Consider the following 24,600-nt stretch of genomic DNA (forward strand, 5'->3'; position numbering starts at 1 on the left):
TTAAATACAACAAAAATTCTCTATTTCCAAATTACTGTTTATAAAATTCCTTTTAAAATAAAAAAAAAATAATCAAGATTTTCCTGAATACTTATTTTAAACTTTAAAGTGAATGAGACTAAACTAAAAGACACTCTGTAAAAATGAGTACATTTAGATTTCTTTGATAAGGTTTTCACTAATACAGCTTAATTTTTAACCTTAAGTTTTATGTGCGAAGTAAGTCTTACTCTTACTGTCAGTGTGAACTTTTTGAAACAAAAGTAAAATCTTTCCAGATTGCTAAGTGGTTCTATACTTCTTTATTAGAAAATACTCTAAAAATTAGTGAACATCCTTCATAATTCAGACCTTTTCTTGGTTGAGTATCTCCTGTCTAGATTTATTAAAAAAAAAAAAAAAAAAAAAGTGATATCTTATTAATATATAGAGTATGATGCTGCTAATACAGGAATGTCAGTTTATCTGTTTGTGTGCCAACTTCGTTATACGTTACTTAATCCTGATTAACAATACTCTTTTGGTATAATACTGCATCAAAACATTCAGAATATCATTATCATATACAAATGTAGAGTATGTTTTTCTAGCATCTCTGATGTTTTGTACCCTTTGGCAATAAAATGTCTGATTTCCCACTTAACATTTTTACTGCACTAGGTTTTCACTTCAGAATGTGTGAAATATACATTGCATTAGACTTTAAAACATCTTCATTTCCAATTAAATCATTAACATTTTCCCACTTATGGTCACTCAAATCTATTTTTCATGCATTAGATAATAACCCTTCGAATTTTATTTCATATCCCTTTGCTGAGTTTTTCATAACTTCGTGCCGGTCAAGATCCTGTGGTCTAAGATATCTTTCTTTTTACTCACTCTTTTTTGTTCAAAAATAATCATATTTCGGTCTCACACAGATACAAATCCATTTAGTTGAAATCTAAAAAACAAGTATTGAATGTCTTCTTTGTCTGCAGATACATACTACAGATTTGAAAAAAAAAAAAAAAACAAATGCACTTGTATGGTGACCAAGCATAATACAAATGTTCTTATTGAATTTGTTCAGATTCTGTAACTGAGAAGTTGTTAAACTCAAGTAATGAAAAAAATCTGACTTATCTGACTTGCAACTGAAGCTATGTACAATATTTTATATGTGAAATTGCCAGTTTATATTCTATGAGGGAGAATGACACTAAGTTTATTGGACAGTGATATTTTCTCCAAGAGTTTTTAGTACTAAAAAGTATTCTGAATAAGAAACAATAAGGCTGGTTTGAATTCTTCAGTATAAAGGTGCCCTGATTCAAAGGCTAAATGTACAATGTTATATGAGCATAACTTGCTTGGTATACAAAGTGGCCCTTTGAGCCTTCAGTGTGATGTGTCACTAGTTATTTGTTACAGAACAAAGCCAGTTTTTCTTTTGAAATGTATTGTTTTCTTTGTCTGCCAATACTTCGAGGGAAAAAAAAGGAAAGTGACAGGTAGTTGGGAAAGCCTGACTCTATTGGGTGAACAAATTCAGAAAAATCACATGAGTCTTCAGCCTTTTTAAACTAATGAAAGATGTATAAAGCCTGTTGTTCCATCCTTAGCCTTCACATCTGATTGGATTTGTGATTGCATAACAGCAGAGGCAGGCAAGATAATGGCCTGTAAAGCTGCTAGTTATAACATGTTAGAGGTTCATGGGACCAAAACAAATATGGAGAAAGACATGAAGATATATAACGAGGACTCACCAGTTATGAGAATAATAGAATAAATGGGTTGTGCATACCAATGCATATGCTTATGAATGTTCATGAACCAGACATAAGATATAGCTATTTAAAAAAATCAGTGGGCCGGGGCGGGGGTGGTAAATGTGGTCCTATAGTAACATTTCTAAAATAGAGGAGTATTAATGTCATTCTGTAAGGAACTAATTTGAAATTAGCATATGAAGAGTAAACATCATATAGATACAAGAGGCTAAGAGGGTAACAGGTGTAGAGAAAGTCTTTGAGAGTATTGTAGGGAAGGGATATAAGAAAAGGAATGTATCAAAAAGGCTTGTACTGACCTAATCAAACAATTCAAAACAAAACAACAAAAGGCTATATGAAATTTCTTCATTTATTAACGTAAGGAAAAAAAATAAAGTGCAGGATGATGACTTGAAGATAATAATTACCCAGAAGGAACAAGCATAAATTTGCTATGAAGGAGTCTGGGCCTGTAATTTGAATGGATTCTGACCTATATTAGCATGGGTTCTGAAAAATCTTCCAATATTTTTCTTCTCATCATTAGTCTTGTCATCATTACTTACTTAACGATCAAGGCTTTCTCCTCCAATCCCAGATTTCCAAAATATTTTTAAAGATGAACTGGAACACATGCTGTGAATTTTTAGATTGCTAATGCAGTTGCTAGGATAAATTACATATTAGTATAACAATGATAGAAACTTCATTCTGTAAGTACTATAATTCTTATTTGAACATATAGTGTATGGGTGCAGGAATGTGTTCTGGGGATCAACGCTGTGGGAATGAAAGTGGAAGGAAAGGACAAGAACTAATGTTCTGTGTTAATAAAATAGGCTTAAGGCAACTACAGATCCCATTATGTTTCCTGAAAAAAAAAAAAGAAGTCAGATTCCTGGAAACCTGGATTAGTTGCTTCTGCTATTGTAACCAAAGCAGAGGTTTCCATAAAGCCTTCTGTAAGGGTGGGAAGAATTTTGTGTCATCACTCTTAGTTCAGTTTCCCAGACATAGTCAGGTTAACAGGACAAACTCTCCAGAAATGCCTCTAGGCTTTCCCTCCTAAGCTGTTTCCCTTCACTCCTCCCCTCCATTTTGTGGCATCAGCAGTTGCAAAAAATCACAGAGTCACAGGATGTTAGGGATTAGAAGGGACCTCAAAGATCGTCTAGTCCAATCCCCCCGCCAGAGCAGGAACACTTAGATGAGGCTACACAGGGAGGTGTCCAGGCGGGTTTTGAATGTCATTAGAGTAGGAGACTCCACAACCTCCCTGGGCAGCCTGTTCCAGTGCTCTGTTACCCTCACTGAGAAGAAGTTTCTTCTCAAATTTAAGTGGAAACTCTTGTGTTTGAACCCATTACGTCTTGTCCTACCATTGATTGTCACCGAGAAGAGCCTGGCTCCATCGTTGTGACACTCACCCTTTATATATTTGTAAACATTAATGAGGTCAGCCCTCAGTCTCCTCCAGACTAAAGTGACCCAGCTCCCTCAGCCTTTCCTCATAAGGGAGATGCTCCACTCCCTTAATCATCTTTGTTGCCCTGTGTCCTTCCCATCCCTGTTCCTTCCCATCTACATTTTTCTGTGACCATATGACTGTGGTTCAATCTATTGTTTATATTTCTTTAGTCCAAATGCAAAGTTATTATCAAGGAGAACTTTGGAAATGTATCAAATTTTTCCCTGAAATCACCAAGCTACTAGAAAGCTGAATGAAAAGCAACCAGAAAAAAAGCCAGAACTAAGTATCCAGTCAGGCTACTGAAAATGAGACAATGTAAGAACTGCACTTTTTAAATTCTAGCATACAAATTCCTTCCAGTTGCCTGCTAACAAACTCATTGTTTTGTCACGAAATCAAACATAACCATGTCAGACAATGCTTAACAGAAACGGTTAAGAGTCCAAATAAGAAGAAAGAATTTTCAAGGTGGTATTAGTGTAGGATTACTAAAAAGCAATGAGTAGAAGATGCGAAAGCATCTCCAATGATTTCAACAGTAACAGCAAAAGATCATTTTCATTTTAAAACCATTCCTTTCACTCACAATTGGATCTTACTTTCTTGTTGGTGACACCTCCCTTACAGTGACCTCATTTTGGCTCCCTGTCAGCAATATAGTGTTGTTCTGACGCATCTGTTGCCTACTGATTGTGTGCAACATCTAAGCATGAACCAAAACCAGATTATGTGATCTGAAAGAGATGAACATGTAGAAGATTATGGCAGAGTTTACTTCTTGTCCATCTCTGGTTTCCAGTTGAAAAACAACAACAATGAAAAAGGTCCTCAAAAATCCACAGACTTTTGCCTCAAATCGGAGACAGACCATGCTCCCGTAAATATCTACTAAATATAAGAGAACTAGAATAAGCATCAGCTGGCACTAGAAAATCAGTTTGGGCAGTGTAAGGGAATGTGGAATGTGAGAGCATCTGGTTCATTAAGTTATCTGTTTAAGGACTATCCAGTATAAAATAAATAACAAAGTGGAAAGTGATTAATTAAACACAGAGATACAAAAACCTGGGGAGCAGGTGATAACAGAGAAAATAACAAAGAGCAGAACTGTTCACCTGCTGATTGATGGCCCATTAAGAAAACACTGAGGCACAGCCTTGAAGAGAGTTGACATGAACTTTGTACCTGATAAGAAGGGGGAAAGAAGACCAGCATTAATATTTTGGCATGCTTGAGGGGTCCCTGTGGAACTTTGCAACACTTATCATGGGCTACCAGAAGCGGCTTGGGGAATGGTGCAAAATCTGTTACAGGGCTCTTTAAGGGGAGGGTGAGAGGTGGGAAAAGGGAGACTCAGGGCAGATCAGGGACGAACAAGTATGAGAAAACAGGGAGGAGAAATGATATAAGGGGCTGGTCACACATAAAAGGCACCAGTCAGTGTACTTGTATAACTGAGCCCTGTACCTGATCACTGCGGTCTATGCTCTCACCAAATCCTTTCTTAAATATCTTTCTGTGTAATTTATTCCATCTGTGAGTGCTGCAAATTTTGTGTCATCAACTGGGGGGACCAGAATGTATATTTTCCCCTAGTGATTTTAACCCAGCGTATGTGCATGTGTCATTCAGCAGCAGATTTCAACTGTGACTAGCAAACAAGTAAGAGGAAAACCCATTTCTGACAAGACTCTGAGTAGCTAAGGGTGCCCACAGTCCAGGCATATATATTAAGCAGGCTGAGAGACCACAATGATACAAGAAATCAATGAGCATTGGGGTGCTCGTGAGTCAAATGTGTGAGCACATGCATTTGTTTGCCAGTGAACATCATGCTAGACTAGCCATCAAGTGGGATGATACCTGTGTACTGGGTACGGAGGCTCAGGACCTGGGCAGTTTTATTATGCTTTGATCCTGTGCTGATACTAGAGGGATCCACAAATATGGGTGTGCTTGTGACTCTAGAGGGTGTAGGTGTGGGCTTTCACTAGTGAATCTCAACTCTGATCAGGCAGAGAGGAGGATCAGAGCTTTGCCATCCGTACTTAAGTTTTAGGAGAGTGCCTGTGTGAGTGTTAGAGACATCTGTCTGTGGCCCTAGATGTGGCCGGCTGTTTTAGTGTCTGCTGCGTGTTGTCCTCTGTGATACACATTTAGCCTCCCAAATGGGCAAACCTTCAAATGAGAAAACAGCAGCCATGTCCATTCACCTAAGACAGAGACCCCAGGTCTCAGGGTACGCTATTCTGGCACACAGTGGCCTTGTAACGTCCCTTCACAGAGCCCCTCAGGATGTTAAGCTGCTTTTTAAGGCTTATACATAGATTTTAGCACTCTAAAGCTCTCCAAACTTCAACATGCAAATTTCATTCTAAGTGCCATTAAAATCTACAGTAACAGGAATCTATTGGTGACAATAGCATGGAATTCTTCTGTCCTGCTTTACAGGGCTATGTTAGAATAAAATAAATCATACCCTATCAGTATAAATCATACCCTACAGGTATGAACCATGCCCTACCAAGTTTTTTTTTTGTGTGTGCGTGTGTTTGTGTGGGGTTTTGTGTGTGTGTATGTGTGTGTTGTGTGCTTTTTTTTTTTCTTTTTTTCCCCACTATTAACTATGAAGGGAGTCTGAAATGATTATTTCAGACATGAACATTTCTACTCTAGATGTCTGGTTTTGATTAGATGAATCCCACTGTCACCAAATAAATTCTGCCCTTGTAGCTCTCTCAAGGTTGAATGAGGGAAGAAAAACACAACAAATGCTGTGTTTTCAAGCTCAGTATTATACTATAATACTAAACAGTGAAAACTGCTAAGCAAATAATAATCTGAGAACTACAGGCGTATTTTAAGAATTCTTAAATACTACAGATTTTTATAATAAATAAAAATAGGAAGCAATTTACTACAGTAAAGCTGCATATCACATATTAACTGTGTTTTTATGTGCTGTAAATTTTTAATAATAAGACTCTACTAGTGCTTGAAATTTTCTTTCACTGTATCTGTGATTGATATGCAACTACAGCCATTCTCACTTTACACACTAACTAGAACAACATTCTTCTATTTACTGATGTAGTTCCTTGCCTTATTATGTATTCATATGTAGGTCATCCTTGTCATTATATCAGATCTAGTTGTGTATTTGACTTCTACCTGAGTCAAGACCTGCAGGGCAGAGGAAGTCCATGTTATCTTTGACCTAATCCTTTTACTGAACTTTATGTGATTAATTAATAGATCTAAATAGATTTAAGGCCTATAAACTTTCTCAGAGCTGTTATGAATTGGTTAATACAGTGATCTGAAAAAGCCTTTGCCAAATATTGTTTAAATTTAAAATGGGAATAACAACTAAAAAAGAAGTTCCAATGCAAGAAAATATTTCTTACTTATGTCTTACCTGAACACTTACAGGGGCCAAACTTATCTGAAGATCTAAGTGCAGAAGTTTGCTTTCAGCTAAGTTTGAGTTCAGTTTTAGGAAATGTGTCCTTTTGTAAAGTTAACAAAAATCTTTCTGTTTGCACCTGTGACTGGAGCTTGATCAAACCAGTTTGACAGCTCAGCAGGAGGGCAGGGATAGACTTCAAAGCATTTAGTTTTCTGCATTGTCTCAGGTATTTGCTGGAACAGCTGCTGTCAACTCATTGTCTCCTTTCTTCTGTATATGTTGTCAGCTTCTGCTTGAGTTAACCCCTTAGATTCATCAATTAAACAATACCAAATAACTAACAGATGGAACATACAATATGTATGAATTATTATACAGCTCTACCTCCTTTAGGCTTTCTCTACTGAAACAAACAGCATAAAGTTTTCATAATACATAATCTTCTAATGCTCTAGGAGTTTATGGTCTGGTTTTGACTTATGACTGAATTTTTGTCATTATGTGGCATTCAAGCAAAGAAGAGAAAAGGAAACAGAAGCTAAACAAAGATCTATAGTGCAGAAATGAAACAATTCTTATTACAGTTTCAAAAATTGTTTTGTCTTATGCTGTGATAGTCAGATCATACAAGTTCAAATGGGTCAGGTCAGGTCAACACTTGAATGAAAATCCTCCAAGCTGAGGTGAAAATTACATGAAATAGATGTGAAAGGTGAATTATGAAACCAGCATCTATGCTGAAGGGCACATCACCAGAATAGTAAAATAAAATGAAGGGAATACATCCTCCTCGTGCACATTTTTTTTTTTTTTAACCAGAAGTTCACTCTATTACTTTAAGAAATATCTAAATTATTTTTTAAAAGGTCCTGTAGCAATATTGCCTTATTGCTAAAATGAAGTCCTGCTGAGGTGATTAGAGGTCATGCTTTGCTGGAGATGTTTGGAAGAAATTTCCATGAAGAACAACTAAATACAATTATTCTAACGGGAGACACTATATCCCTGAACTGTCCTCTCTTCGAAGTTTTTGTTTGCATGGTCAAAAACACTGTGGAGTATTTTTCTCAAAGTCTCAATCTCTTTGCAAGACATTTCAGCAGAAGAAGTGGGAGACTGAAGGAAATTCATCATTGCTACAGGCTTCTGAAACACAAACACACTTTCATGTAAAGGATTTTAGTAGTCTCCTTGACTATACTTAGTAGAGTTACTACTCTTTTATTTGGTATTGCATAATATAAGTAATAAGAATATATTAGTAAGGGGCTTGTAAATTTTAAAGATGAAGGCTTTCAGGATGAGACCCTTTCTTGTTTCCTAAATTCACAATGTTTACATTTTTCATAAATTTACTTCTATGTTAGAATGCCATAAGCACAAAAAATGCAGAAATAGAAGTAGTCTGAAAATTATGCTTCAGGAAAATAAAAATGTTTCAACAGCCTTCTCTCACACCCACAAACCTTACCAAATTTAATCTCATTTTAGATTTCCAAATGCAGGAGCATCATCCAGTAAATATTAAGTCACGCTATCTGCCTGTCATTTTCACTTGCCTAGCTTGTATCACTCTTTCAAAACTCCCCAGTAAAAAAAAAGGTAACAGAGATTGAAGTGGAATGACATTTGACAGGCAAACTTAAATTCTCAAAAATTAATTCCTTTTGTAATTTCATCAAAAGTGTATTTTAAAACTTACATGGAATTAATTCTGTAGGCAAATTATAGATCCAGCTAATGTAATTTTTTTCATTCATTCACTGTTTTCGCAGGGATTTTTTGGTTGTGTTTGTTTTGTTTGTTTGTTTGTTTTCTGGGTTTTTTTTGTGTTTGTTTATTTGTTTTTTTAAAAAAACCCTTCCTTCTGTCCCACTCCTGCAGTCAAACTATGTCTAAAGAGCAGTTCAAAACCCAGTGGAACCACTTGGAGATATTGCTAGAGCTATGGCTGTAGTGTCATTAATTTTTTGATGTAGTTTCAATGGCTACTGCTTAGAGCATGAAAAGTAAATAAGAAATAGGAATATATTTCAGTGATGGAGGATGGCAGTGTCATATCTTTCAAAAAGAGGTTCCAGCCAATTTTACCATTTTGGATTCTCAAGTTTTATTCTGTCTTGTCTGGTTTATTCCCTGAAGTTTATAAATAATAAAAAACTGGAAAAGGGCAACTTCTTATATGCAGAATGTGTCATTAAGCATGGTCTGTCTGTCAGACATTCTGTTTCTTCCCTCATAACTAACTTCACAAGCAAGCTACTGTTAGCACTCTGTACATTTAGGTGTGTAAGACCAGCTCATACCAACTAACTTCAGATAGCTAAACTTTAATCTTAGACCACATAGGCCAGTAGACTATCAATAATCATTTTCTCTATGTACAACATAGATAGCACTTTCTGAACACCTAACATTCAAACAGATTAATTTCTGTATTGATTTTACTAATTCTGTGCATACCTTTGAACTCAGATCCTTTCTCAATCATTTCCTTATCAAAGATACAGGGTAGTTTTGACTGCAACCAATACACTATACACTAGTTTAGTGAGCCATAATTTTTCTCTTTTCTTTTAAAGAAATACAAAATCTTATGGGTAATTTTTCTGTTCATACTCGTAAGATATGAAGTAATTCTATGTTGATAGGTAAGTGGTATCACTTCCATACTATCCTTAATCTTTGATGGAAGAATATAATATTATTTTTGTATTCACAAAATCTCAGAAAAAACAACAAGGTTTCCTGAAAATCAAGTGTAATACAGTTTTTTTTTTTTTTTAAAAAAAAGTGAAGTTAAAAAAGACAAGAGCAAACTGGAAACTTGTTTTTAAACATCAAATACTTAAAAAAAATAGTTTAATGGATTAAACCTAGCCACCATTTCGGAGAAGTATACCTGGATCAAGAGATTAGTATGTCAGAGAAGGCACATCATGTCATATTAAAAACGTGAATTAGAAGAATTTCCTTCATTTCACTTGTCAAATTCAAGAGTTAGGTACTAAGAGATAATGGCAAGACATATAAGCTTAAATTGTCTAAAGTCTTGTCACAGGAGACCACTATTACATCCGTGATCGAAACCATTTGGCAATTTCAAACAACTCTGATTATATCTACCAGATGTGTGATGTGATTCATCCTATTATATCCCTGCTGCCAATGGTGATGGCATTTTTTTATTCACATTTAGAAATACTAGAAGTTCCTATCTCTTTACTAAATTAGAGGAGTAATACAATGTGTTATTTTGATGCAGTGACATTTACTGTGAATTGACCACATTCCTATTAAAATATAGGAACATTCCAGCATTCTAAGACTGGTGTGAAAAGGAACACAGGAAGAAAATCCAGCTCCATAGCCTCCCAGAAGGCTAGAGTGAATGCACACAGTGAAGAAGTTCTCTAGTAAAGAAAGTCTGTGGGAAGTTTGCAGAGGAAACATTTATTCCATTAATACACCCAGTCACTTATGCAGTTTAACATGGGAGATAGAACAGTACATCCACATATGAGTATTTCGCCTATGTACATATACTGGCCTAGAGTAGAAACAGAATAGCACATGAACAATACCTGTGAATTTCCAAACTACACTGGTTTTGTTTGCCATTTAATGGTCTAAGTTCTTTAATATTAAGTTGTTGTTTTTACAACATTACATCTTACAGGTAATGATTTGTTGATTTGTGGCTCATTATCAAAAATGTTCAAATACTTAGTACAAAATAACACTGCCTCATCAATATTTAAATATTTAATTAACAGGGAAGATGTTTCCTATTTTAAGGCTCTTTACCATCTAAAGATAATTTTGTTACAATTTGCAGGATTATTGTCTTGAGAAAATAAGGAATCAATAATATGGACTCAGAATTTTACTTATAGTTTTATGATATTCACATTTTAAACCCCTGAATATATATTAAAAAAAAATAGTTTGTAGAAGAGGAATTATTTGGAAATTGAGGAATAAATAGTGTGTCTCCCTTCACGAACTTTATTTATCCATGTAAGAAAACTGCATAAGCTAGGATTGAAAGCCTAAGGGTAGAAACTCTGATCAAAGACAGCACAACTGATTTATTGCAGGCTTGAAGATTATATGTGATAATGACAAAATTAAGCAAACCTGACATGACAAAGTAAAAGTTTTGTATTTATTTGTAGATATCTCTCTGAGGGAATGTAAGAGCTGAAATTTTACATTTGCTAAAACAGGGCTATCAAACCTGTTTTCATTGGGGGCCACATCAGCCTTGCAGTTGCCTTCAAAGGACCGAATATGTAAATGTATAAATGTAACTACTCCTATATTTATTGAGTCCTAAAATTACATGCAGCCCCCAGTAAAAATGAGTTTGACACCCCTGTGCTAAAGTATCTGCATAGGAGCTGGGCATCCATTCAGTGTGTTTAATGGCAGACAGTAGAAAGTAATGGATTAAGGCTGACAGTGTTTGAATTACTTTTTTTTTTTTTCTCCTGTGCAGACAAAAGTAAATGTTTATTTTATGTCTTACGACAAAGACTGGTTGCAGAGATCAGATTAAAAAAAAAAAAAAGCACTAATAAAATTACCATGCATGTCACTCAGCATGAATAATATTGTCTTAATGCATGGGCGTGCACTGCCAAAGCCCCAGCCCTTGACATTAAATGGCTATCTACCATCAGCAGGCAATAGATGCTGAACAAGTTTCATCTATTGCACACATGATGTGGAATTATTCTATGCATATTAGTGCCAAAAAATTTCTACAGACTGGTTGAACACAGAGTCTCTCTGGGTGATGTCTCTACTGATAAGTCAAATGGACCTGGGAAACTTTATCAGAATCAGGATTCAGAGAACTGTTAGGTCATACATTCCAGGGCACAATATAATCTAAATACAGTAGTTTTCACTGTGTTCTCAATATCACATAATGGTTAAGGGTAGAAGGTTACAAGTGCATCTTTTGTTACTAGGTATCCCTTGAATTTGATATTTGTCCATTGAATTTAATCACTTGTTAGTAAGATTTATCAACTTTTAGCCTCCGTTGGTTGTACTTTTGGCTTAATTCAGTTACTCTCACACTAATGTTTAGTGTCATACAAAGTGACTCAGAGTAACTAAGACAAAGGGCACAGGACTGGAAGATATGATAAAAGACTTATGGGGGACATGTCTTTTGCCACGGCAAGTTTCTTATGAAAATTCTCCAATTAATTTGCCTTGAGGTAAACAAGTTTGGTGCATTAGGTGTTAATTCTAGAGTCAAACGAAGAAACTTTGGAATTATTTTTAAAGACTTGATGCTTTCATAAGAACTTCATATCTAAAAAGCCAGAAGTTTGCCTTTAGCTGGCAGAGTGCCTGTGTCAATTGTTTATTCAGCATCTTCAGTAAAAAGTCACCTATCATTTGAGAGAATAATTACTGAAAAGTATATATATTACTATTAAAAAAAAAAAAAAAAAAAAGAGTTAATTTAGCCAAACTGAATAACAATTATTCTTCAGAACAGGGAAGCTGATGGAAAGAATTTTATGATCCTGCAGATCAAGGTAGTAGTGGAAAGTAACATCTGTTTATCTTCATTTTTCCCATTTCTTTTATTCTTGATGACTGGAAAACAAACAAACAAACAAACAAACAGCAACAAAACCAAAAATCCAATCATCACTTCCTATCCACCATGGGAAGTTTTCAGTTGGGTCAGTAGGTGGAGATGAAAGGAAATGGCAGATCAGTTGTATCAGATCAAGGCAACCCAAAGTGGCACCCTACATAGGGGAGGCGTCTCATCATTTAACAGAGAGATTGGAGATTTCACAGTTGGGATATGTTTCTTGCAGAAGTTCATGAACACATAGTAGTGTTCTGCCATTTATCTCAGCTCACTGACTCAGCACCCTGTGGGGGGTGAAAGCCCTTATATTGGCAAGGAAAATGAAGTAGGGAACAAAGTAATTAATTGAATATATCTTTATCTTATTAACATTGTCTTCAGTAATTGCAGTGGTTGTTGCTTACACCTAAAAAACAATGTGTTTGTAGCTAAAACACATTTTAGCAAATTTTATTTTTTATGTTCACAATATATCAGAAGCTTCTATGTTTCTCCTTTTACTTCAATTGTCACTTCTGTTTTCTTAAAAGAAGAAAAAAAAATAATTACAACAGTAGGATAAGATTAAATACATGGTTGAATAAATGGTATATGAACAGTGTTTTCTGTCAGAATTATTTACTTTGATCAATGTTACTGCTCAAGCAATTTGCTTGTTTTTTTTTTTTTTTTAATAACAGACTACGCCTCTAATTATAAATGTTAGAAGATGCTGAAACAATTTTAAAAGTCTAGAAAATACAATGGTGTATCCAAATACTTTAAAGGTTATTATCCTTTGTGGACCAGGTTATTCCCAGCTGCACAAGCTGCTAAAAAATACCTATACAATGTTGTGGATCCCTTGCTGAAATGAACTGTCAAGCACACATCAGGGGACAGCAGATGTTAAAGACCACTGTGCTTCAAATGTCAAAGAAATTCAACCTTTCCTGCAGTTTGAAACCATCTGTTGACATCCAAGTAGGATACTGCATGTCAAATGAGTTAAATTTCTGCTTTGTAGATTAAGACTTTGGTCTCTGTTCTGTCCTCACTACTTGTGAATGTTAGGTTTAAATTTAATTTAAATAAGATCTACTACATGTTGCACTTTGTCATTCCAAAGTCAAGTGTGTCTTGTGAAGATTTCTTCAGGTGAAAGGAGGAAAATAAAACAAAAACGATCCCCACACAAATGTTTAAACTGCACATATTAAATTTACTTGAAAAGAAGACCTAAAGGAAAATTTACCCACGTAAGATAAGGACAACTCTACTAATTGACAATAAGTGCCGAAACAAATTCTATTGGAAGAAAGAAAATCTAATTTACGGTAGACAAATATCTATTATTTTGATTATTGACCATAACAAAAATACTTGTAGTAAATAGTCATTAATGTATGTAAGAGTAAAAAAGCAAGAATGTTACATAGATTTCAGTGGTACATTCACATAAGTATCTACCTCTAGGTATGAAAATATGTGCAATATATAGCAAACTTTATGCACACAGATGTCAAGGTCATGGTGCAGCAAATATAAAATCTGATTGCTAAATTATGCATTATTTGAGAGTTGCATTTAAATTATTTGAGAGTTGCATTCAAATCTGAATTTGTCTGTAGGAATTTCAGAAATAGGCACTGAGCTCAAATGTGTCTGTATAATACTGTGCTGAGAATTCCAAAGCAGTCAAAATATACAGAGCAGGAAAAGGAATAAAAAGACAAAAAAATGCAACAAACCAAAATAAACAAAAAAAACAAACAAAAACCCCAAGCCTCTCAGTAGTCCTGTGTTTATGATTAATTTAAAAATATTTTAATAGTAGTTTAAGTTGGTGATTTTATTTTCTTTAGAACTATATATATCCTTTATAAATTCTTATTTGAAGGATGGAAATCAACAGCATTTCATTTTTAGATGGCAGATCAGCTGAGATTCTGGACCTATATCAAAATTATTCACAAATGAAAATAAAAACAAAATGAAAGCCAAAAAGTTGTATTCCTTATCATGAAACCAAGTGATACTTGATATATGTAGTGAAGAATCCTACCTAATATGATACAACCACCAGTGGTAAAAAGATTGGGTAGAATATATTGTGTTATTAGAAATTTGTCCATCAGTGGGTTAGACTGATTAGATTTATCATTTTAACAGCCCTGTGAATTACTTTGCAAGATACACAGAATAACTCAGATATAATAAAAATCTCATAATTTGAAGTTCCAGTGGGAAATGGAATGTGGTAGGATGTTGATTTTTAGATAATATTAAGCCTTTATATCAAAAATTTGGGGTAAGGGGAGAAAATCTCTCCCCTTATTATTTTCTGGTTTGATAGATAGACATGAGTCTTAGGCCAGAGACCAGTAGTGGAAAAAAGGCAACTGAAGTCAGCACTTTCCCAAATGAAATTATTTTAGCAAAATAAATGACCTGTATTTTACAAAACTGTTTTAGATCATTCCCAAATGTGTTAAATTAATAAAACTGCAGCTTGATTAAACTAAGTTCTTTACATCTGACTTCATTCCTCCTTGGTCAGGATTTTGTTGAACTGCTGATTTAAAATTAAAAATACTTTTGTAATCTGAAAACCTGATTTTTTTTCTTTTTCAAGATGATCTAATCTAATTCTGAAAGAGCTAACAGGTTAGAAAAAAAAAAAAAAAAGGGTTCTCAGGTCTATGCATCCCTGAATCAGATTTCTCCACTCTGACATTCATTTTAAAGACTAGTTGAGGTGAATGTTATCTCTGAGTACTTTACGCAAGAACTTCTCAGATGTGAGTACACTGGGGAGATAGGAAGGTATATCTCTCCAAACATATACCACACAATCCAGTAATGTAGAACTTTCAAAGCAAACACTAGCACTCAAGAAGATAAATTGGATTTTGAAGAAGCTACTCTCTGTTGTATTTCATAATTAAAAAAAAAAAAAACAACAAACAAACAAAACTTATGCCTTTTCTTCCAGAGAAATTTAAATTTCTCTGCTTTCCACTCTCCCACAGTTTGAAGAAATCTCACAAATAAAAACAAATATGAGATGTTTCCATTGTTATATATACTTAAAAAAAAAAAATCTCAGTCTCTAGATAGAGAAGAAAATATTTTTAATTTTTCAAAAAAAATTGCTTTTTGTCTACTCGTGGCTTAGTAGTTTGTACCTACAAATCTTGTAATGAAAAATACTGTCATGTAGCCAACTTTGTCAGAACAGTCTCATAGATACTTACGTGATGTGTTCCTCCCATTTACCAGCATACATTTAGACCCACATGTGTTAGTTGCATGAATAAAAATGAAGTGGAAAATGGAAAATACCTTTTTATATTCTCAACAACTGAATAAGAAGAAACAAACAAACAAAGTCATTTAGTCGCACTGCACTTCTAGTCATAGCTCCAGTAAAAATTTTTAAGTGCCAACAATCCATGAAAAAAGTTTCCATCAGAGCAGGTAAACACTACAAAAAACATCATTTTTATGATATCACACTGGGCTATTACGCTACTTGGAAGAACTACATTGGTTTCAAAGTTTAAAAGATATTATTTTCTCACAAAAAACATGGTTCCTGGAGTTTGTTCACCTTAATATAGAAGAATATAACAAATAAATGCATAAAATATATCTCTGTTCATTAAAAAAATCTATTTCAGTGAGCTTGATTTCCTGTAAGTCTTTTTAAAACAAAGAAAAAACTTGAGTATTTTCTGAACGATCATTCAAGTAAATTATATTAGCACAAAACAGACAGAAAAATAAAACAATATCCATGCTTTCTTGCATGGATATTTTATTTGAAAAAAAGCTAAATTAACTGTCAAAAAGTATTATTTAAATTGATGGCATTTTATTAGCCCTTCTACACAGGGTAGCATACAGTATTTTGTCAAATAGGTTAGATTTAGAGTTATTTCTCCATACTTCACGTTTTATTTCAATCCAGTTCTTGTTTTTTCTTAAATAACAGGCCTCAAGGATGACAATATTATCAATAAACATACCGTGCAGACAACTTGCAATAAGTTGCTCAAAAATAAATAATAGATTGGACAGGGAACACTTTGCTTTTGTATCACAGAAATTATTCAGCCTTTGTTTGGTTTTGCACAGTTACTAAAAATATTTGTAATTTTAGGGCTGTATTATTTTGAAGAAATGGACTGAAAAACAGTTAAAGAACAGCACGTTGTCTCTGGTAGTTACTTTTCTGACAAAATACAGTGCACTACTTCCTAATAATAAAGGAATAAAAGTGCTCCCTAATAAATACTGTATTTTGCAAATAAATGCCTTGTTTTTAAAATGGGGCACAAGATTGTGTGTTTGGAGATTTACAAACATGATTTATTACAATTTATTGCATTTTAGTTTAAATTTTAATACACTGTGTAAGTTATATAAAATGTAAATTCTCTATAACTTCTATAAGTAGAAAAGTAGATCTAATCAGTTTACAGAAAAATTCTTATTTTGATTATCTAGCATTATCTAGCATTATCTGGCATCTATCTATCATTATCTAGCACTTGCTATCTCTTTTATTTGTTGCATTAGTCTTCTTCAACGTCTTTATGTAAACTAAGATGGATTTATTGGAAACTATACTTCGAACATTTGCAATGTAATTTTTTTCTGGAACATCTACCTGTATTACTTTATTTTAAAATACTTCAATTATCCATACATAAACTTTATCTTGTCATCATGGTATTAACTAAAGACTATTTTTTTTTAATTCAATATGAGACAAAACCAACCTTATTCTTTTGTTTTTTATTAAACAGAGTTTTGATAATGTTGAAATGCCTATAAAAAACCTGCTTACAGTATCCACAAATCATTTAAAAGGTCTGGTGTTGCATAAACAGATGTTAGCTTAGCATTTCCCATGACAGAATCCTACTTTCCATAACTAAAAGAGCTTTTTTTGCCCTATAAGAATTGCAAATCTATTTTTTTCATTTCAGGAGTGTATATTAAACTGACTTGAAAAAAAGTAACAGTTCAGAGATTTTGGAAAGTAAAATTTACTGTTTGTTGGGGTTTTTTTGGTCAAGATGGATCACTTTACTAACAATTAAAAATATGTAGCATTCCAAGACAGGTTAAGTTTTACAATTGAACCTAAAAAAAATTCACAGAGCTCAGTTAATGCATTTCAGTATATGGTTTTTGGATTGCCTGCAAGAGACAACCTCCAGTATAGGCCTACTTCAGCTAAGTACCCTCTTATATAGGGGCTATGACTATTATGGGATGGAATACTTCCATTGGTAAGCTTTAGTCACCTGTTCCATCCACCCCTCCTCAAACACGCCCCTCTCACAACGGAACGTGGGAAAACTTATCAGTCTTTCTTGGCTACCATAGTAATAAATCTAAACATGAGCTTCTTCAGCACTCCGTTGGTCTCTTATCAGCACTGAGTACAGCATCCTAGGAAGAAATATGCAGGCTAAAACTCAGAAAAGTACAGCCACCTAGAAGAACTTAGCTGAAAGAAAAATCACTAAAAGAGAACTGGTCTTGTTTTTAACAAAACCAGGACATAAACTAATGCAAACTAATGAGTCCTAGAGATTAAGGATCTTTTTGTAACTCAGAAATTTCACCTAACTGGTGTTTTCACTTTTTTGTTTTTTTGTTTCTTTATTTTGTTGTTTGTTTGTTTGTTTTGTTTTTCTACCATCTCAAGCTCTACTACATCCTGGTTGAAACCTGATTAACTGTGTATAGTACTCAGGATGTATTTGTCTGAAGCATCAGTTTTGGTTTTTGTCTGTGAAAAATCACAACATTTTATCTGAGATTCAGTAGGTTTTATAAGGTTTAGGGAACAAGGACTGTAAGAAGAACCTATCCATCATACATGTTTATAATGGGATTAGTACAGTAAGAGTTTAGGTTTAGTGCATAAGGATTTTTTTCATGTTTCAATTTTACTGTTTTAGAAGATTACTATTGTGTATATATGCCACAGGTGATGTTTTACATTGCATTCTGATTTGAGAAGATGGTTGAAATTTAAATAATAGAATATTGTAGGCAGTAAAAATATTTTAGTAACTAACACCATTTCATTTTAAACACACAGCTGTATATTTGTTCTCTTACTAAGAGTAAATAATCAAACATTTAATACTCATTTCTGGTATCGTGTTTCTTGGTATGACAGATTGTGAGAGGGAAAATAAACTGTTTACAGTGAATTCTGAGTTTATTTCTTTAAAACCTTAAAAGTAGTGACCAGTTTTCTGTTACGGAAGGAAACATGCTAAACTGTGGGTTCCCTGAGGTAGAGAGATAGAGAAACCTGTTCTTAGTTTTAAGGTCTTATATAAGAAATAACTGATGGAAAGGGAAGCAATACCATAGAGAATTATTCAATTGCTTTTCTTGGGTGGGGATTATCTTGATTAGGTTCCTAGAAAATATTCTTAAATATGTTTCCTTCTGCAAAGAAATATCTCTCTTTTGTGAGTATTCAATAGTTTTATTAGTTTATTAGTAGCTCACTGAAGCTTCTGAATAACATTAATTTGCTATTGATTCATGTCCTCCCCTAGGGAAATTCATTGCAATAAGTGGATTTGATTGAAAATATTATTTGCTGCAGAGGATTGAGAAATATGGATAGATAATAGGAGGAAAAGAAGCAAAAGAAAGAGTTCAATGAGAAAGTGACAAAAGTCAACTGGAGAAAGGACAAAAGAGAGCAGTTTGAGAGAATGGCAAGGAGAAAATATTGCTTACATTTATTTTTAAACTAGTAATGTTGATCAGAAAGAATTATTTCTTTTATTTTATAAAAATTGCATACACTTGTAGTGTACATAAGAAACTGTAATTCCATTTGGGGCTACTTGTGACATTAACAAATCATTTGAGCTGAGCTCTTGAGGTTTATTGTTATGTTATCAGTCTCCTCAGGGAAATTTCTTACACTGAATGTGCAGTTCCATGTACATAATTCTTTATATTTATCAAATTATATGGCACTCTATAGTACACTTCATAACTTAAAGTCATACATTAAGTATAGCAGACACATATACCGTTTTAAGAAAATGTGCATATTGCTTTATCACAGTGTTTCATATCACCAGTCGTTAAAGGGTCTTTGTAAGTTTATAAGTTATTTTATGTTAGGATAATGTAAGAATATTATTACATATAGCAAATGGAATAAGTATTTATGATGAAACTGTGAATGAACTTTTGTTTATATTTTCCTAATGACTTAAGAAAAAAGAGTTGCTTCTGAGCACGAGATGCTATCCCAGCTGGAACCATCAATATTTTTTATTTTTTGTGTGCCATTTTAAAACTTCAAGAGAGCCATAAGAAGTGAACTTCACAACTTTCTTTTTCTTTCTTTCTTTTTATTTTTTTAATTACCTCCTTCCCCGCCCCCCCCCGCCCAGTATAAATTGGTGAACTCATAGTCTCAGTCCTTTCTGCAACAATACAGTCCTGGTTGGAAACAGACTCCTGAATATCTTAAGATTTTATATCCAATAGAATTTAATAGACGGGTGGATGCTAAATCAACATTATATAATACTACTGTCTGTTTGAATAATCATTAAAAATGAAGGCAAAATAGGTTCATTCGTGGGAATGAGTTGACAATATCTCTCTAATTCCCATTAAATGTATGTTTAACTGTCAGCTAATACTGTCATAATTTACATTATTTTAACAATCTCACAGAAGTTACATTTTTTACCTGGAATATTTCTTATCTTTCAGACATACTTTTTGATATGTAAACTGAAAAATGCTTGAGAAAGCAAGTGTAAACTTTCAGGATTAAAAAGTACTAACTTTGTAGTGTCACTTGTGTTACTTTCACCAAATATTTATTTCCTTTTCTGTGTGGTGGACTACGGTAACTGTAGGTAGGTAGGGTCTGGCGGCCGGAAGATCTCGCGATGTACGGGAAGGTAGTAGCCCCTCCCTAGACAGGTAGGAATGCGTGATGTAAGCAAAACGGAAGTGACGTTGTAGACTCAAGGTATATAAACCTGTGTTACCTGCAAATAAACCTCTTCTGCCGTCCACCACATTGGTGTCTGCGTGCTGATGAGCCGAGCGACCAGAGCGTGGTTGCCGTGCTGTCCCTGAACCAGGTCGTCACTGCCTCCTGAGAGGCAACAAGTGGTGCCGAAACCCGGGAATATCGCTTGGATTCAGGTGACCAGCGGCCGGAGCGGCTGGACCAGCCCGGCGGGGAGGACGCTCCCGGAACCGCGAGGAGGATGGAAGCCCTCGTTAAGGTCGTATCCCAATTACATAAGCAATGGGGTATCGATTGTAAGCCTAAAGATTTTACTCTTGCAGTTGCGAGACTTTTGCAAATCGGGGTCATCGACCAGCCGGTAGAAATTCTCCACCCTGAGGCGTGGGATAAGTGCATTAAAGCACTTGCCGAGGAAACGAGGTCCTCGGGCTGTGGGAAAAACCTCAAGTCGTGGGGGAAAGTTGTACAGGCCCTGCGTAAGGCCATGCAGGCGCAGGAGACCTGGAAGGCAGCACAAGCTTGCTTGTGGGGCCACCCCACAACTGGGGGTCGGGGCGGCTACGCAGACCCCGCACCCCCCAGATAGCGGCGATCCTGCCAAGCCCAAAGGTCCGCGAGAGGGCGAAAACCCCCCTCAATCCCCGAAGCCCGACCCGCTCACGGAGGCGCAGGAGCGAGCTAAATCCTTTTGGGGTGGGTTGGTTGAGGAAGCCAGGCGCAACGCTGAGAAACCAGGGGCTGAGGAAATCTGGACGAGACCCCCGCCGTATGCCCCCCAAGATGGCCCCCAGCACGTGGGCGGGGGGCGGGACGAAGATGCTCCTGGCGGGAAGGTGGAGTCGGCTTTGAACCTGGCTGGCGCGCGTGGCCGGGTGGAAGAGAACAACGAAGGGCGGAGCTTTGGGGGCGGTGACAACGAAGGGCGGAGCTTTGGGGGCGGTGGAGGCGTGGACAAGGGGCGGAGAGCCGATCAAGGTGTTCATCTGGAGAGGCGCCACTGGGGGGTGGACACCTCCCCGGGCGGAAGGCGGGGCGAGCCAACAGGGAGGGAACGGCCCACCCACAAGGGTAGTGGGCGGGGCCGGAGCAGAGAGCGACCCGCCCGCAAGGGTGGTGGGCGGGGCCAGAACTCGGAAGTGACCGACCAGTCAAGTTCCGGTTCTGGATCGGACACGGAGGTGACTGACCAGTCTAGTTCCGACTTCGATTCGAATACCGATTCGTATTCGGAGGAGGAAACGGGAACAAATAGAATTAAAAGTAAAAACACTCCTTTCCGAAATAAAGCGAAACCGCAAAGGGAAAAAATTCCTCTTACGGATTGGAGAAAGATTAAGATGGCGTGTGCCGATTGGGCCCCATTGGCCACGCTGGCGTTCCCGGTCCGGGTGGCGGACGGGGGACAAAGGGTTTACACACCGATAAACCCAAAGGATATACAAGTGATCGTTAAAGCGATCGCAGATAAAGGGCTTAATTCTGCCCTGGTCTCCACCCTCATAGACGGCGTCTTCGGGGGAGACGACCTGCTCCCGTACGACATTAAACAAGTCTGTAGGCTGATCTTTGATGGGGCAGGGATGATCGTTTTTAAACAAGAGTGGGAGGACAACTGTGCAAGGCTACTGGCCCAGGTAGCTGGGGCGGATCACCCGCTGCACGGTTCCAACCTGCAGCGGCTGATGGGCTCGGATCCAGCAATTATGAGTCCCCAGTTACAGGCCCAGGGCATGCGGGCCCAAGAAGTTACGGCAACTACACGTGCAGCCAGAGAGGCCATTCGCACAGCCTCTAGAGTCATTGCCAAACCGTCGCCATGGTCGACAATAAAACAAAGTGAAAGCGAGAGCTTCACACAATTTGTAGATCGCCTCCAATCAGCAATTGACTCCTCGACGCTGCCTCCAGAAGCTAAAGGCCCAGTCGCAGCAGAATGCCTACGCCAACAATGCAATTCGGTAACAAAAGATATTTTGCGATCACTGCCAGCGGGGGCCAACATCGCAGACATGATTAAACACGTCGCAAGAGAAGAGCACCTGGCCCCGATCCAGGCAGCCGTTTGCGCAATAACTAACATGATGGTATGTCTTAGATGTGGCCAGTCGGGCCACATCACAACACACTGCCCTCAGTTGGGGGACTCGTCAACAATGCTCCCCCAATACCAAAACCGACCCAAAGGACCGTGCTGGGCCTGTGGAAAGAGAGGGCACTTTGCCAGGGAGTGCAGATCGAGGACCCAGGGAAACGGGATGGGGAGAGGGCAGACGGGCCATGCACAGCCCTCTCCCACTACGAATGTGAGGCGGCCCAACTGTGTCAACCCCGCATGGAGCGCGACACTCCCGAACTCAGCACTCCCGAACCCGGTGCATCCTCAACAGGCGCCCAACTTTACAGCGCAACCAGTTATCCAGCCGAACCCGCCTTCAGTCCAGGGACAGCAAGCACCACTCCCTGGGGGTGGGACCCCAGGGTGGCTTTGGCCGTAAGGTGTGATAGCCCGCCGATGATGTGGGGGATCTGCTCCCTTGATAATACCCCAAATAGCACCAACATTAGTTTCCGCTTAAGTCCATTAAACCGCATCTTCAGAACAAAACTAACGAAAACTGTGAGTTTCTGTTTTCAGGACTGGATCATCGGGCGCCCTCATAATCCGTGTACCCTGGTGACAAGAAAAGTCAATGAGTCGGTGAGCACCCTGTCTGAGCCTAAGAATTCCGCACCGATAGAACCCAGACAACAGCAAAGCGGCCTCCGTGGAGGGAAGTTGTGACACTTGTGCGTGATCTTGATCCTGGGGTTTGCTGCTACAGGTAAAACAGAACCAGATTACAGTCATCATCAGCCATTCAAGTGGCTCCTACGGGACGCTTCAAACGATCGAGTGATAAGAGAAAACACAACAGCAGGTGCTCCGACTTTCACTGTTACATTCAATGACTTGTTTCCTGCATCCAAATCGTTATGGGGAACGTATTGGTGTCCTAGTTCAAACCCGGGAAAAGGCTATTGCAACTATCCGGGTTATATGTTTTGTGGGTATTGGGGGTGTGAGACCATTGTAACAAGCAATAGATGGAGACCAGAAAAAGAGGACGAATTTCTGCAAGTAAGATGGGGACCAAGAGGGTGTACCCCTCCCATGTTTGCATTCAACGCAATGCTAGATCAACAAGGTAACTGCACCCATCTAAACCTAAAAATCCGAAACCCGACCAATGCGGGTTGGGTTGTGGGGAAAATGTGGTCAGTTTTTCTTCGCACCACTTTTAAAGATCCAGGAATACTAATACAAATCATCAAGGTCAAGCCACAAATGCCCCGGGCACTCGGGCCTAACCCGGTTCTTAGCCCACAAACGCCCAGGCTCTTAGTAGACGGTACTAAAACATCCAGTACTTTGAAACTTGAAATGCCTCCGCTATGGAGTTTGCTGAACTCAACATACCAGCTCCTGAATTCAACCAATCCAAATATGACAGCGAACTGCTGGCTTTGTTACGATGTAAGGCCCCCCTTTTATGAAGCGGTTGGTATACCCTCTAAACCAGAACTGGTAGATGGGCCCAATCCACCACAATGCCTGTGGAACTCCATGAACAACCCAGGAATAACGATGCAATATGTATCAGGGCAAGGCACCTGTGTCGGTAAAGCACCCCCTGAGAAAAAGGCATTGTGTGCAAACGAGTTCACGCTAGAAAAAAGATCGAGGGCCAAATGGCTAGTTCCTGCCAGCAATACCAAATGGATATGCTCAAAAACTGGAGTTACGCCATGTGTGTCTCTTAGTGTGTTTGATCAAAACAGTGAGTTTTGTATACAAGTGATGATTGTTCCAAGAATCATATACCATCCTGAAGAATTCATGTATAACCATCAACCCCCCTTAACTCTTAGTCACATACAAAAGCGAGAGCCCATTACTGCCCTGACCGTAGCTACCCTACTGGCCATAGGAGCCGCGGGGGCAGGAACGGGAATAGCAGCACTAGTGGAACAAAATCAAAAGTTTAATTCTCTCAGAGCAGCTGTAGATGAAGACTTAGTTCGAATTGAACAATCGATCACCGCTTTGGAAAAGTCCTTGAGATCATTGTCCGAAGTTGTTCTACAAAATCGTAGAGGACTGGATCTCTTGCTTCTACAACGAGGCGGGCTCTGTGCAGCGCTGGGGGAGGAATGCTGTGTATACGCAGACAACACAGGGATTGTCAGAGACATGATGGCCAAACTCAGGGAGGGTCTAGAACAAAGGAAAAGAGATAGAGAGGCCCTACAGGGATGGTTTGA

This window comes from Streptopelia decaocto (assembly GCF_964273445.1).
Source record: "Streptopelia decaocto genome assembly, chromosome: 1".
Lineage (NCBI taxonomy): Eukaryota > Metazoa > Chordata > Aves > Columbiformes > Columbidae > Streptopelia > Streptopelia decaocto.